Here is a 17,131-nt window from a genome sequence, read left to right as displayed (position 1 = left end):
ATACAATTCAATGTCAGGGTTTTTTTTAAAATATCTAGTAAATATGTACAACTCTGAAGTAAAGGCATGCAGTCTTATTTTAGTTTAACCCTTTTATTCAACCCCTTCATGACTAGAGTTCTCCTTTTTTGTCTCTGAATTTTATCACATATATAATAAAATAACAGTAACAGCTACCATTTATAAAAGACACAATTGGTAGCATGATCGCAATTACCATAAAAATTACCATAAAATTTAGATACCTTAAATATGTTATTATCACTACTACCCCAATTTGCAGATGTGTAAACTATTCTGTGTAAGCAGGTAGCTTTCCTATGTTCCATCGCTGTTAGGTGCAAAACCAGAGTCTGTGCCCTAAGTCCACACATTATACACTATCCCTCAATCACACAGAACTGAGACTTAAGAACTATTCTAATACAACAACCACTAGAATTCAAATGTTAATCAACTGAAGATTTCTGCAACATAAGGATAGGGAAAGAATTACAAGAATGTCAGACTTGTGTAGAAAATGTCAGTTAATGATAATATACATGCAAAATATTAGTATGATGAACAGGGAAAAAATTTAAGAATACACATTTAAAATACAAATTTAAGAATACACATTTAAAAATGTAAACATCTCAAATAAAATGGGATTGGGGGGAGCTTCCATTTTCTACATCACATTTCCTTAGTACTTTAAAATTTTAAGGGCATGTTTTATTTTTATAACCAAAATATTAAGAACTGCCCTGACATGCATGTAACTACTAACGTCTGTATATTACCTGTTATGCTTCATTGTTTATACTCATTCATTACATGACTGTAAGATGAACACTGAGAACCTATTAAAAATCACATGTAACACATTTCCTAATTGATTTATTCTTTTTAGGGGTTTTAAGCTTAGTTCCTATTTTGTTTCACAAGCCAACAAGAATCTCTCAAATTTTTACAAAGTGAGTAATGTGATCAGACAGGGAGGGCTTTATGAAAAATTAATCTGGCTATAGACTGGATAAGGAATAGGATGAAAATTCCCTTGTAAACATAACTCCATTATTGAACACAATGGACTACAGTCAATGTATGAAACAAAACTAGAGAGAGCTGAGGGTCTCAGGACGTAAAAACACTTAAAGGTCTCAACATTTGAGTCAAATGAGGGGAAGTAAAGGAGATAGTCAGAAGTATAAGACCACAGTCCCAGAAATCAAGAGTTTCAAGGAATATTAAATCTCAAATGCTAGAGAATTAAGATGAGAAAGAAGCACTTTAGGATTTGACAATTAAATCACTAGCAACCTCAAAAATAGAGATTTGGCACAGTGTTGTGAGCACAAATCAGCAAAACTTCTTCTGAAAAATAAGGGGAAAACAAAGAAGTTACGAGGAGTGGAAAGACTGCCGAGATTCTGAAGGATAGAGCACGTTAGCATACTTACAGACTAACAAAGAAGCAGACACAGAGAAATCGGTAAAGGGAAAAAATTCCTTCCCTCTACAATCTGATGAGCATTCAGACGAGTCTATTTTACCAGTGGTGGCAAAAAAAATTCATGGTGTTTGGTCGACTCAGTCAGATTAAGAATCTTAGCAGCTATTAACTGATCACCCACTGACCAGTCACATACTCTGTATGATTCTTAATTTTTATATCATAGCAATCACAGAAAAGCAGGCATTATTATACTCATTTGTCAGATGAGTAAACCAAGGCTCAGAGATTAAATAACTTTCTACAGATCACAAATTGGTAAATAAATGGTAAATCAAAACTGGTTTTAACAATTTTATAGGGGCATAATTTTCATACAATAAAAACTTACTTATTTTAGGGTTGCCTAATTGCAAGCATCTCTTGATTTTGCTCTGGTCATTATCTCAGGGTACTGAGAGCGAGCCCTGCAACACGGAGTCTGCTTGGGATTCCCTCTCTCCCTTTCCCTCTGCCCCTCCCTCCACTAGTTGGTTTCTGTACCTCTCTCTCTCTAAAATAAATTTTTAAATCTTTATATTTATTCAAGTGAAAAGCTTGACAATTCTTTGTAAATTTATACACTTATGCAATTATCACCACTATCTAGTTTAAGAAAACTTTTATCATCCCAAAACTTCCTTCAAAAGCAAGGGCAGATTTGAACCCTGATCTCTTCTGGCTCTAAACTCATGTCACACCACAAAGGCCCTAGCAACATCAAGTAACAAAAATAATTTTTTTAGGCAGAAAAAACTCAAATTAACTCCCATTAGCTCCCCATCCATGTGAGGCACCAACATAACATTAGAACCATACCCACATTCCATGATCTCAGCAAATTCAAAAGTTTACTAAAATTTGGATATGCCTCATACAAGTAGAGCAAAAAAAAGTACAGATACTGTGTGCTATTTTTTTTTAATGTAAAAGCAGTTAGAAATGGGAAAAACATGAAAAAGTCCAGGAGGAAGGTAGGATGAAATCAGCTGAGCAAGGACACAGGATGGAAAAATGTAATCTGTGGATGAAGAAAAGAAAATAATAGAAATCAGGAGTTTGGGTCATGGAAGACAAAGACTTGAACAGAAGCTTTTCTTTGATATGCAACATAAAACTGTTCAGATACAGAACAAAATGACTTACTAAGCAGAAATTAAAACTTAAGAAATAGAACTATACAGTATTAAGCGCATCAAACAAAAATAAACACACACACACACAAATAGAAACACAAAGTGAAACATTCATAGTAATTAAAGTTGTAAAGTTAAGGGGTGCCTGGGTGGCTCAATCAGTCAACTATCTGCTTTGGCTCAAGTCATGATCCCAGGGTACTGGAACCAAGCCGCAAGTCTGGCTCCCTGCTCAGTACCTACCTACAGAACATAATCTTCATGACTATCTGACATTAATAAACACTATTAATACATAAATTATTGAATAAATGATTTCTGCAGTACCCTAATGACCCTGAACTATTCTCAGTCTGGTCCAGCAAGCTCAATAGTGCAAAAAATACATTTTCTAGTCAAAAGACATGCCTTTTAGAAATTATTATAAAACTGTTCCAGTATTACAAAAAAAAGTCTCTTTAAGTTACGAAACCATAATTTCACCTCCAAACTCTTACAATAATAAATCAGATAATATATCTATCTAGGTGGGTATAGCAAAAGTATTGACATTGCCATAAAGTAAAAAAACTAAAGAATCTGTCTCATTGTATGTCACATTTTGTGACCTTTCTTCTGTCTGAAATCTCTAACTAGGCACCACAATCTGACTTAAAATTGCCATTTAAGTATTTTTCTTAACCAACCTGAATGTACAGTTAGAAAGAAATGTTTACTCTAAGAACTGTAACATCTTTCCCAATTTTTAATGAGGTCACAACAATTAATTCTACTAGTAAATTACAATTACTCTTAAATTACAATTTAATATTAATTTTAAATGAGAACCATATTAAAATATTTAATAATTTAAGAATGAAATGTTTTAAAACTTTTTCTAATGAAGCTATAGTTGGCATGTAACACTGTATTAGTTTAAGTGTACTTTTTTCTAACCTTTAAATCTGAAATTCACATAACAAATTCAACCTTCAAATTTACTAGGAACACCAGGGGGAAAAAAATCTAGTACATTCTGGAAAAGTAGGAGAAACCTGATCCTTGGCAGTCTACTGAGATTAAAAAGCATGGTTAAAATGGTAATGTAATTCTTCAAATATAAACAAAAACTAGACAACATGTAATAATGAAATACTCAAATCTTTTTTCTTATTATCTACTTACCGTAATAGCCAAAATTTACTCTTAAATCATTTCTTGTAATAGTTAAGTATAAATACTTATAAGACAGTAATCAAATCAATAAAAATAAAACCCCAAAAATCATATACTTCTTTCAATTTAAGGACCATAACTTTTTCTTAAATTTTGTTACTTCTAACTTTCAATGATCTGCTATTAAGTTAAAAATAAAATAGGGGGCACCAATGGATTAAGACTCTGCCTTTGGCTCAGGTCATGATCTTCCGGTCCTGGGACTGAGCCCTGCATTGGGCTCTCTGCTCAGCAGGGAGCCCGCTTACCCGCAACCCCCACTGTCTGCCTCTCTGCCTACTTGTGATCTCTCTGTCAAATTAATAAATAAAGTCTTAAAAAAAAAATAGTACTAAGAACAAATACCAAACAAGTCATGTAACCAAGTGATTTCATAAACCTCTCTAAAACATTTTTTAAACTCCACAACCGATTTTCCCATTGGTTTACAAAAATTATTCTGCAGTTCCAAAGTGTTATATAACACTTGATGCAAAAAATTAATAGATTTTAAAATACACAATAAAACAACAGATATGCTCACACAATCCAAATTTTAACACATTTAAGAAGACCAATTTATCTTGTTACCAAGTTTGTGTCTGGTGCTGGCCCTTATAATTTCCTTACCATTGCTATTTTAATAATAAAAACCTAGGATTCCAAACTGACTTGTTTAAAAAACAGGTTGCAGATAAAAAGAAATTTGCAATTCCAACTATGTAGAAGAGAACTTTCTTGCTCGTATATAACCAAAATAAAAAACAAAATTCAACTGTTACCCAGAATCCCAAAGTAAAAAATTATGGATTTATGCAACAGCAGTTTTTCTCACTGACAACCTTATAGGTCTTACATATTAGAGTTGTGCATAAGAACTTTCAGATTTGAATAGATCAAAGTCCTGTTAAAGACTAAAATCCTAACTCCACTCTCTGACAGGAATAGAAGAAAATTAAACAAATGAAATTAAGAAATGGAAAATGCATGGAGTCAAAGTAACTTAAAATGCCCTACACAAATATTACTTGAGAATCCAGTGGGAGAAAAGATTTGCATTTGGGCTCATCTAAAAATATACACACAAACTGAATATCTCAAAGTCTTCTTAAAATAAATGTTATTCAATACAATAACATATATGTTAATAGTTAATGGGGCAGAGACGGATATTAATGTCTAGAAGAAAAAAATGTAAAATTTCTAATTATACCACACCTTTTCACAACATAGAGTGCCCAATATTTCATACATACTTTTTCCATCACAATACTACAGCATCTGATTTTAAGACTCACTTCATCTCAAATGCATTGTTTATGCACTTTTGTACCTCAAAGGCAAAACAGAATAATCTTTAAGAAAAGAACACTGTCTGCACTGAGAGTGGAACCTGCTTAAGATACTCTCTCTCCCTCCCCCCTCTTAATAAAAAACAAAACAAAACAAAAAAACCACTGTTGTAAAAAGACAATACGTCAAGCTCTATATCCATGCAAAATTCTGAAACATTCAAATGTCAGCTTCTGTGTGGTATCTGAGTGATTCAGGGTTGTCTCACCACATGAGGTACAAAAAACCTGCCCCATGAGATTATGTAACACTGAAAAATAGAAATCACCCTGTATCTTTTCCCCAAGTGTTTAAGAAGAGGACAGGTGGGGGGTGCATGAGTGGCTCAGTCTGTTAAGCATTGGACTCTTGGGTTTTGGCTCAGGGAATGATCTCAGGGACGTGAGATCAAGTCGCAAGTGGGGTTCTGCACTTAGCTCAGAGTCCGCTTGAGATTCTCTCCCTCTACCTCTGCCTCAACCCCCACTTGTGCACACATGCACTCTTTAAGCATTAAAATCATTTTTTTTTAAATCTTTAAAAATGACAGACGTGGGGCGCCTGGGTGGCTCAGTTGTTAAGCATCTGCCTTTAGCTGAGGTCGTGATCCCAGGGTTCTGGAATCCAGCCCACTGGGCACCTTACTTGGTGGGAAGCCTGCTTCTCCCTCTTCCACTCCCTCTGCTTGTGTTCCCTCTCTCACTTGTGTCTCTGTCAAGTAAATAAATAAAATCTTTAAAAATAATAATAAAATGTCAGGCAGGAGAAGGGGATACATACTATTAAGGATGCACTAAAGAAAGATGCCATAAATATAAAAGAGTACTTTTAACTGCTGAAACACTTCATATATACACATAAAAGCACCTAACTCACATTAAGTGCCCAATAATAAGTATAACAAAGAACTTATTTAGTCAAGGTCAATTAAATCATCAGGTTATCTTCATCTTACTGTATGGCATGTTAAAGCACCATTAGTTGGTCTTTTTAAACAAAAGAATTTTAAATTCTGAGCTAAATCATTAAGCATAACAAGAACCGCATTTCAGTATTATCATTAAGAACCATGGCTTTCATAATTATATTTGTGTTGACATTACATATAGTCCTGGTTATACATTTTGTATGTTCTCATCTCCAAATGTCTATTAAATATAACCAATTACCGACGTTTCTCCTATCAACATCAAAATTAAGAACAAAGAAAAAAATCTGAGAAAGTTAAATTTTTTGTGAAAATAAACGTGGTAATAAGCATTGCCCATCTATGTGGAAGATCTGATCCTTGATCCATTACATCAATGACTTAATCCCTGAAGAACCTTAAATTCATCAGACAATATATTCACTCAAGTTGCAGTATTTAAGAGAGACTCTGTATACAGACTTACTGAAAAGAATATATTACTTCTGATACAAATAGACAGTTTTTTAAAAATTTTATTTTTGTGAGTGAGCACGGGCATGCACACACACACACCAGCAGTGGGAGGAGGGAGAAGCAGACTTCCTGCCCGATTTAGGGCTCAATCCCAGGACCCTAGGTCATGACCTCAGCCTAAGACAGATGCTTACCCAACTGAGCCACCCCATCGCCCCTCAAATAGACAGTTTTTAAATAAGGCATAACTGCAGTTCTATAATTTTTTTAAAAGGTACTCAATAAGATTCAAACATTTGCTATCTATCTACCTATTCTCTAGGAGAAGATAAGCTGAAAGGATTCTAACCTTGGCTTTTTCACTGTTTCAATTTCCACGTGCATAAAGCCAGTATGTACTTTAAAACAGGACAGCTTAGTTGCTGAACTTAAGGCACCTTAATCAAACTGCTTGTTTGACACTACTATTACTACCTGGTACCTCCGTATGCCTCTGTTTTCCCCTCTACAAATTAGAAATAAAAACAGTACATGTATCACTGGTCTCTCACAATATCACACTACCATAGAGTACTTTTTTGTGAGGATTATATTACTTAATTCATTTAAAATTCGGTCTGGATATGTGTTGATAATTATAAAATGTAAATGACAGAAACACAAAGGTTCAGCATATTGTCCTCATTCATTAAATTTAACTTTCCATAATAAACTTTTTTTTAACTTAGCATTGTACTGGCATACAATGAGGGCTCAACATGTGCCACATTTATCAGTCTGCAGGCTACTTGCTAAAACTAAAGGAAATAATACATGAAAGTGCCTTGTATTGTGCCTAGAATGTTGTGTATCAAAATATAAGTTGCCATCCTCACATCATCTTTCAGGTCAGTATTCAGCAAAATATTCATCACCTATTAATTATCTTTTGATCCATTTGGGACTTAATATTTAAGCATAAGCTACTATATTTATGACTCACCTCTGACAAAGAGCTACAAGTTACAATATCAACAGTCAATGAGATACAGTGTGTCCAGAGCTCAGGAAATACACTGAGTCCAGAGTGGAGCTTCACTGATATTTTGTACCTAATCTCAACTGACAGAAATTTTGACTGGTTTTGTTTATTGTCTAGCATATTATAAGACTGCTCCTCAAAACAAATTACAAGCATTAAACAATAACTCAGGTGACACATTCAAGAATGACTCAAGTGAAGACTAATCAACACAGAAGATGGACGACCAAGAGATTATCTGGAGCAGTGAAGTGGTGTAATCTGCATAGTAGCTAGTAACCTAGTTGGATAAACTAAAGTACTATAAGAGTTGATTTCATGCCCTTTCCTAAACAAAGTCATGAAAGAGATCTACCAACTATGAACCCTAAGAGTCTTTTAAATCAGACACGAACGGAAAGTCAAATGATTGTATTTTTTCCAATACCTACAATCAATTATCCATTGTAAAGGAAGAAAGTGTTAAAGATGGTTGCATGCATAGCATTTAAAACGAATTAACTTCAATTCCCACTTTGGAACTCTAGAGGGCACCAGAAATATGCCCTCCGTTGCACCACCCCTCCTCCCGGGTAACGTGAGCAGCTGCAGGAGCCCGTCGTCTGGTTGCTGAGGTTGGTATTGCAGCAGCAGGAGAGATGTCTGCAGCGGTGGAAACAGCAGCGCCCACTCCCAGCTGCCTCACCAGCCATTACCCAGGCTTCACCCCGGGGGCAGCTGCCACCCAAGGGAAAGCTCCTCCCCCTCAAGACAACGGGGACAGACAAGTCCCATGGCTGAACCCCTACAAACTGACAACGTCCTTTAAGAACAACATATTAGGGGCAAAGGACTCACAATGGGGGTGTTTTCCTCACTTTCTGCCAAAGATGCACCAACTGGAGTTGAAGGCGATTCCTGGTCCTGGGGTAAGAGGAAAAATGAAAAATGGATCAAGAACATCCAACCATGTGGGAAAACCGAGCCCTTTCCACCAGGATTCCTCCTGAAGACGATAAGGGAGTAAGAGGTCAAGGAGGTTTGGCCCTTCTATTATTACTCCCCAACCCGCAAGCAGCAATCCTCTCCTACGTAAAGCAATCCTCTCCTACGTAAAGTAGAGGAAAACCACGCAAAATATATATCTGGGAACAAAACCCACGTGAAAAGCAAAATCTGGAGGGAGGAGGCTGGAGGGCACCAAGCCTACTAACTGGGAAGGGGCGGGCGGGGGAGGGGGGGGAAGGGCAAACGTTGCCTCGACGCCAGCAAAGGAATTGTATTCCCTCCTAAATTTGCCCACCCCAGCGTCATCCCCGTCACTCTCCACACCAATTCCGAGGTAAGGGGCGGCTCACGTCACCGTCGGGGTGCTATCTCCCATATTTGCCCCAAGCAGTTGCCCTGGGCCCGAGACTTGCCCGCCCGCTCCCCCCCCCCTCGCTTGCAGTCGGCGACCGGCAGCGCTGCCTCCCCGTCCGCCATTAGAGACCCAGCCAAACAATACGTGAGGAGCAAGAGCCGCGCAACGCAACCCAGGAAAGAGAAGAGCGACGGAGGGGACCGGGTGGGGAAAGAGGCAGCACCCGCGCCCCGAAAAACTTGGGGACCTCAGGCTACCGCGGAGACGGTCGGAGCGCAGCCCCGAGAGCGGGAGAACGAACTGAAGCGCCCCTCCCCCCACCCTTCCACCAACACCCCCCCGCCTCAAGAAAGAAAGGAAAAATACCCCACGACCTCCCACAGCCCAGACCCGGGCAGCCCCCGCCCCCCGAGAGACCCCCGCCTCTGGCGTCCGCCTCACCCAGCCCTCCCGGCCTCGCCCTCACTCTCGCAGCCCTTCGGGCCGCATGCGAAGACGCCTGTGACATGAGCGGAGCCCGGAGCAGCCCCCGAGGCCCCGACGCGGTTGCGGCGACGGCGGCCGCGCCGCGGGGTATTAATCCCGGGTCGGTGGGAGGCTCCGGAGGTTGCCCTCACCCATCTCCGCCTCCCCAGTCGCCTCCGCCTCCGCCTCCTCCTCCCGAGGCTGCGCGGCTCCCAGCCACCCCCACTATCGGCGGACCTGGACTGGAAAGACAGCGGGGATAAGCCTCACCCGGTTCTGGCTGCGGCTCCGCGGAACGAACCTCCCCTCCCCCGGCTCACCCCCCCTTCAGCAACACGCACAACTCCGCTCGGTCCAGTCCCGGGTTTAGAGCTGGTGAGGAGGAGGAGGAGGAGGCGGAGGAGGCGGCGGCGCGGCCGTGCCCGGGAAGGCCCCGCCCTCCGCACCCTCATTGGCTGGCTGGAAGGGCGGTCCGGGGCGCCTCCGGGACGTCCATTGGCTACTTCTGCCTTCCTTCAGCCCCCCCCGGAGGGGGTGGTCCGGAGGGCCGTCCATCAGGAACAGACCACACCCTCCGGCGTTGCCATTCCACTCCCCCCTCGGCCGGCGCTCGGCCCTCGGCCGCGTCCCCTCCCCTTCTTACCCCCGCCTACCAGACCGCCCCCACCCCCAGGTCCGTCAGGGTCAGGCCGCCCGAGTTTCGCTGCCCGCTGCACCGGCCCCTGGCTCGGTACCCGGGGGCCCAGGGTGCTCTCCAGGGCCCCGCACAGCCCGAGGGATGGAGGCCGTGGTCGCCTGCCCTAGCTCGGGCCTGGACGCCCAGGCCCCTGGAGCCGCTCCCAACGACCCTGTCCGAGGAGCGACGCGGCCTCGATGTCCCCAACGCCCTCCCTGTCCAATGCCTGAAGCCCCCCGTGAGGGGCGAGCCCGGCAAGGGGCTGGAGCGAGGCAAAGTGGGAGGTCGGGGCAGCGCGTGAAGTGAGTTTCCGAATGTGCTGAGGGGAGTGGGAACACTTCCACCCTCGCCTCACCCCCGTGGGGAATTGTCCCCCCACCTCCCGTCATGGCTGCAGGAGGAGACGACGTCCTCCATTTTGTCGGGACTGCTGTGGGAACTTGGGACCAATTCAAAACCAAACCCGTGGGGCTGGGAAACTTGGCCCCGCGAAGCCCCAACTGGGCTCCGCCATTCGGCCGAGGGGATAGCCCTTGATTCCAGCGTCTGCGCCTGAGGGGCCCTTGGGGGACGGGTGCCACGGTGGAGAGACTCAGACGCCGCTCCCCGCCTCCATCAACCAAGATGGAGGAAGCTGCTGGCTCCCCTGGAGCTGGGCTCCCGCCTGTTGGAGGGGCTGGAGCCTCCCCTCAGTGTGTCCTTCGGCGCTGCCGTCGTCCTCCTCCGCAGACTCGGTTGCCCTCCCCCAGCCTCTACCCAGCCTCTCCACTGCCTTCCACCACCTCCTGGTCCTCAACGGTTGATGGAGACTCCACTCCACAGCTCAATCGCTTCGCCCAACCAGTGCCCGCCCAATTGCGGGCAGCGAGCGAAGGTGCAGTGTTGCGGCGCGCCGCGGGGCGGGCGTGGTGGAGAAAGCCACATCGACGGTGGGGCTTCTCTTTTGTTCATCGTCTACACCTACGTCTTTGGCGCACGTCATGGTGCGGTGCACTTTCCAAGATTTCATGTAAAGATGAAAGTGAGGCCTCTCTCGTCTCGCCCTAGCGGTTGTTAGTGGCATTACACTTGATGGTGTTGGGGAAAGAAATGGATGGATAAATGAGACTTGGCAATTTCGTGGTTATCTAACACCACTGCCTATTAATAAATAGACGTGTGAGGTTACAACTTAAAGTTTTACACGAAGATGATGAACATAAGGTTTTTAATGAATCAACTCAGTAAAAACTGATGTTGAACGGTTTTAGATGCCGCTTACACAATGTAATCAGTAGAAATTGAGATTTATTCATTCACTATGACTTAAAAAATCAAATAATCCTAACACCTAGAGCTAAATGCAATAAATGTACTACTCTTTGTTTAAGTTGAAGAATATCCAACATGCATTTCAATGAGTTTTCTCAGAATGGTATTTTATTTTTCAGTAGATATTTTATTTCACAACAAAATTTTCTCAGTATTCTAATCCAATATCCTTGTAAGACTTTGTATTACACAGTATTGTTTTACAATGGCTTTTTTTTTTTTTTAGAATTTTATTTATTCATCTGAGAAAGAAAGCACAATCAGGGGGAGCCCAGAGGGAGAGGGAGAAGCAGACTCCCCGGTGAGCGGGGAGGCTGACTCAGGGTTGGATCCCAGGACTCTGAGATCATGACCTAAGCCAAAAGTAGTCACTTAACTGAATGAGCCATCCAGATGCCCCTTACATTGACATTTTTGATGTCCCTGTCTTCACAACAGAAATCTCCTCTATTACCAAATGCAGGGCAACATTGTAATAATTCTGTGAAAACTTGGAGCATCCCTTTTTTCATCATATACCTCAGCAATAGGTACTGCACATTGAATTTATAGTTGGAAGGCTTGAATAGAGATACTTCCCAGTAAGCTCTGTCATAGACTTAAATGCTAAATCAGATTTCCAAATGTTGTTCAGTTTGAGGAAGTTTTATGCTGCTATCGATTCCCTGGCATTATTGCCATTTTATAATCAATTAACAAGAATAATAATTGCAGTAGAATAAATTATTCACATTTTGTATCCCTTCTTTTAAGTCTTTGTCCTGGAAAATGTTCACTGGGTTCCCTGCCTAATACAGGAAGAAATCTAGTTGAGAGGTAAGAATGGGTAAAAAACAAGCCATATTTTTGTCATAATTTAAATAAAAATTACACTTTATTCTATACAAAAGTACTTTAAAAAATAAGTATTTGGATGTTTATACCAGTATTATTCATAATTTCCATCAAAGTGTAAACAACCCAAATGTCCATTAATTGATGAATGTATAAACCAAAAGTAGTATATTTATATTATGAAATATTTTTTATTATTCATCCATAACAAGGAATGAAGTTCTGGTCCATACCATAACATGGATGAAACTTGTAGGCATTATTCCAAGAGAAATAATCACAAAAGACCATTTTTTGATGACTGATAATGTGAATTTTCCAGTCTAAGCAAATGTAGAGAGACAGAAAGTAGATTATTGGTTGCCTCGGCCTTGGGAGGTGGGAAGAGAATGGAGAAATAAAAATGTCTAAAACTGGCTATAGTGATGGTATAGTGATGTGTAGGTAATAATTTCACTTTCACAGAGTTTCAGGGGGGGATTCAATAGACATACACATCCAAAACTTGCACCTCACACTTATAAGGACCTCAAAAACGTTAGCTGTTTTTTGTTATTGATAACTCACTTAGTGGAGTTTTTTTTAATTCTTTATAATATTTTGTGAGGAAGAGAACCATAATGATATCTCTATCATCAGTACTATGCTAGTGTATAATCCAAAAAAAATTATCATAATAATCATTATCATCATTGCAAAGATTGGAAGAAATGTACTTCAAATCAAAGTCTTTTATTTTTCTTGGAAAGGAGTTTAGTATACTCTCAGAGTACATCTCATGTTCCCACTATGGATAGTAGGATATTAGAAGTCCAGAAAGAAGAACTGTTTTGGGGTTGGGAATTGGAGAGCTAATGTACACTAACATTTTAACTTTCATCATTGAAAAGGGGAAAAGAAAACAATAGTTTAATCATTGAAGCACTGAAGAAAATTTTCTATGGGAAAAGGATCAAAAACTGAGAGATGCTCAACATGGCTAATTGCTATATAAAATGTATGCCTGGGTAGAGTGCTTCTAATGTAATTAAAATAATATTAAATAAAAATTGTTAGTTTTAGCATGTTTGACTTTTAATAATTTGCTTATACCGAATGATATTTGATATAGCAATCAAAAATCTTAATAATGTTGTTCTGCCACTGTGAAAAAAAGGTAAAGTCCTGATAAAATAAGTCAATTTATACAATTTTACTTAACAAATTGCTTTTGTAGTATTTCTAGTGCCAGGAATTGTCTGTGTTCATTGTGAATAATAATATATTATCTCTTAAAAACTCTACGAAGTAGTTAATATTACTGTCCCACTTTTACAGATGAGAAAACTGAAGTGAAAGAAGGTTAGGGCACCTGGCTGGCTCTGTCCATAGGTAGAGTGTGTGACTCTTGATTTTGGGGTTGTGAGTTCAAGCCTCATGTTGGGTGTAGAGCTTACTTTAAAAAAAATCGGGGCGCCTGGGTGGCTCAGTGGGTTGGGCCGCCTGCCTTCGGCTCAGGTCATGATCTCGGGGTCCTGGGATCGAGTCCCACATCGGGCTCTCTGCTCAGCAGGGAGCCTGCTTCCCTCTCTCTCTCTCTCTCTCTGCCTGCCTCTCCATCTACTTGTGATTTCTCTCTGTCAAATAAATAAATAAAATCTTTAAAAAAAAATAAATAAATAAATAAATAAATAAATAAAATAAATAATAATTTTTAAAAAGGTTGAGGAAATTATTCAAGGTCACGTAGCTACAAAGTGATGGAGAGAGACTCACAGCCCTAGGATTCTTGGCTCCATAGTCCATACTCTTAACTACCTCATCATACTGCCTCACGAGGATAGTCCACTCCTAATTCTTCTCTTAAATATGTCATCTTAGATAATTTAAAGCACAGCACAAAATAATACATTCTGGAGCAGTGGCTTATAAACCTTTTGGACCATGACAATAACTGGGATATGTGTATAAATGGAGACCAAGTACAAGCCCACCTATATTCATTAGTAGATAACTGAAGTTACATAGCAGAATTATTTCCTTTATAACCTCAGATGGATTCTAATATTTTCTATTCTAGTCTATTTAAATCTAGTCTATACTAGATTTTCTTCCCTTTTTAAAAAATAAACAGTGGTTTCAACCCTCCAAATTGATTTCATGGTTTACAAGCTGTGGTTTGAAAAACACTATTCTAAAGAAAGCAAATCATGGATAAAATCAAGTTCTAAAACAGAAGTAAAAACACAAGATGATATCAGAAACTGAGTAATCTGGAATGAACTATAAGTTGAAAAACTCATTTTTAAAAATAGACGTTTAAGCTGCCATTCTTCCTAAATATATGAGTTCCTTATTCCTTCCTAACAACATGCTTTACACTTCATAAAACTGTAATGCAGCCAATTAACATATGTCTCTGGAAAAGCAATGTGATGATTTAGAAAAGAATGAAGAGTTGGAGTGGATATTGATTCCACCATTCCTTACCTTTGTGACCCTAGACCTTTTTGAGTTTCTTCTTCAGTCAAATGAGGGAATTGTACATAATATGCCAGTGAAGGGAAATCCACTTTTCTTTCTTTATAGTCTTCTCATTTCCTGGAATCCCAACACCTCCAACGAATACTTTCTTGCTTGTTCAGCTCATTATGAACATTCTCGTCCTCTCATCTCAGTTCCCATGGCTATTTTATTAAACAATAAAATATGTTTCACCCCTATATTCTTTAAAAAAATTGCTCTTCACTCCTCCTAAGCTCATTCACACTAGAGTATGGGGACCCATTATGTTCCTCATTTTATCTCCCAATAAGCCTCGCCAATTCAAGTGCCTTCTAAACTTTATATCACTGGAAAATAGAAGAAAATTTTAAAAGAAAATATTATAAATATTACATTAGATGATTATGGAGTTCCTTTCCAGCAACTCAATTCTACACTCTTATAAAATCATAAGCTGAAAATAATAATTTAAAGCTTAATATTTGCCCATTATGCATTCCTTATATTGACAACTATTATTTTTTTAATATTTTATTAATTTATTTTACAGAGAGAGATCCCAAGTAGGCAGAGAGGCAGGCAGAGAGAGAGGAAGAGAGAGAGGGAAGCAGGCTCCCCGCTGAGCAGAGAGCCCAATGCGGGGCTCCATCCCAGGATCATCCCTTGGGATCATGACCCAAGCTGGAGGCAAAGGCTTTAACACACTGAGCTACCCAGGTGTCCCAACAACTATTATTTTTTAAGTTTATATACAAGGCAGTAATTCTGCAAGATGTTAAAACCTAAAATTAATTGGATTTAATGTATTTATTATGTTTTGAATTTATTACTATTTTGAATTTAACATATTTATATTTTTAATTTTTTTTCCTGTTTCCATGGACAAGAAATACACTCAGTGGAAAAAAACAAACAAATAAACGTTTGAAAAACCTGAAAAATGCAAAGGAAAAAAATTCCAGTAATCCATGAACCCAAGGATAGTTATTGTTCTTAAGATTTTATTTTTAAGTAATCTGTACACCCAAGATGGGGTTCAAACTCACAACCCCAACATCAAGCATCACACACTCTACTGACTGAGCCAGCCAGGCGGCCCAAACCTTCCTTTGCTGTTAGTGTTTTTAGGATTTTATTTTTAAGTAATCTCTGCAACTAAGGTGGGGCTCAAACTCACAACCCTGAGAAGGCTAACTATCATTAACGTTTTGTTCAACAAACCTTATTTTTTTTAAGATTTTATTTATTTATTTGAGGGACAGAGATCACAAGTAGGCAGGGGAGAGGGGGAAGCAGGTTCCCCGCCAAGCAGAGAGCCTGATGTATGTGTTGATCCCAGAACCCTGGGATCATGACCTGAGCTGAAGGCAGAGGCTTTAACCCACTGAGCCACCCAGGCACCCCAACGTACCTTATTTTTTAAAGCAGCTTTAGATTCACAGCAAAATTGAGCAGAAAGTGCAAAGAATTCCCATAACCCTCCTGTCCCCACACATGCATAACCTCCACCACTCAAAACATTCCACACCAGAGTGGTACATTTGTTACACTGGATGAAACTACATTGATGTATGGTACTCACTCAAAGTTCATAGACTACAGAGTTCACTCTTGTGTTGTACACTCTGTATGTTTTGCTAAATGTATCGTGACATGTATCTACCATTATAGTATCATTTAGAATAGTTTCACTATGCTAAAAACCACCTGTGCTCCACCTTCTTATCCCTCCCTGCACCTTAACTCAAGGCAACCTCTCACCTTTTTATTGTGTCCATACTTCTGTGTTTTCCAGAATACTGTATGGTTGGAATCATACATTACTATAGTCTTTTCTAATTGGCTTCTTTCACTTAGCCTAAACATTTAATGTTTCTCCCTTTTTTTTTTTTTTTTTTGGCTTGACAACTCATTTCCTTTTAGCACTGAATAACATCCCATTGTCTGGATGGACCACAATCTATCCATTCACCTACTGAAGCACATCTTGGTTGCTCCCAAGTTTTGGTAATTAAGAATACAGCTGCTGTAAAGTCCATGTTCAGGTCTTTATGTAGACATTGTTTTCCATTCATTGGATAAATACCAAGGAATGGGATTGCTGCATATTTTTTTTAATGTTTTTTTAAAGAATTTATTTATTTATTTGACAGACAGAGATCACAAGTAGTTAGAGAGGCAGGCAGAGAGAGAGGAGGAAGCAGGCTCCCCGCTGAGCAGAGAGCCTGATGCGGGACTTGTTCCCAGGATGCTGAGATCATGACCTGAGCCGAAGGCAGAGGCTTTAACCCACTGAGCCACCCAGGCTCCTGGGATTGCTGCATATTATAGTAAGATTAATTTTATAAGAATCTGCCAAAAGACCTTGAAAATTTGCACTTCCACCAGTAATGAATGAGGGTTCCTGTTCTATAACCTTACCAACAATTGGTGGTGTCCGCAATTTGGATTTTCACCACTCTCATTTTACATTGTTTT

At 40.0% G+C, this 17,131-nt stretch overlaps 1 protein-coding gene across 3 annotated transcripts in view; it reads right to left on the bottom strand.

Annotated features, from left to right (window-relative positions):
- ZMYM2 (zinc finger MYM-type containing 2) overlaps nt 1-9,785 on the bottom strand; it is a 114,863-nt gene extending 105,078 nt beyond the window's left edge. The window contains exons 1-2 of one of the 3 annotated variants that reach the window (XM_045072427.1): nt 9,619-9,785; nt 8,378-8,444 (exon numbers count right to left, since the gene is read on the bottom strand). The gene's annotated coding sequence lies outside the window, so the exon portion shown is untranslated. The remainder of the gene's footprint in view (nt 1-8,377; nt 8,445-9,618) is intronic. The other 2 variants (XM_045072425.1, XM_045072426.1) reach the window with 2 other exon arrangements.
- Between the last annotated feature and the right edge of the window lie 7,346 nt (nt 9,786-17,131).

The sequence above is a fragment of the Mustela putorius genome, unplaced genomic scaffold (assembly GCF_011764305.1).
Source record: "Mustela putorius furo isolate JIRA1106 unplaced genomic scaffold, ASM1176430v1.1 tig00004035_pilon_pilon_pilon, whole genome shotgun sequence".
NCBI classification, from domain to species: Eukaryota; Metazoa; Chordata; class Mammalia; order Carnivora; family Mustelidae; genus Mustela; species Mustela putorius.
This window is presented reverse-complemented; position numbering and strand designations above follow the sequence as displayed.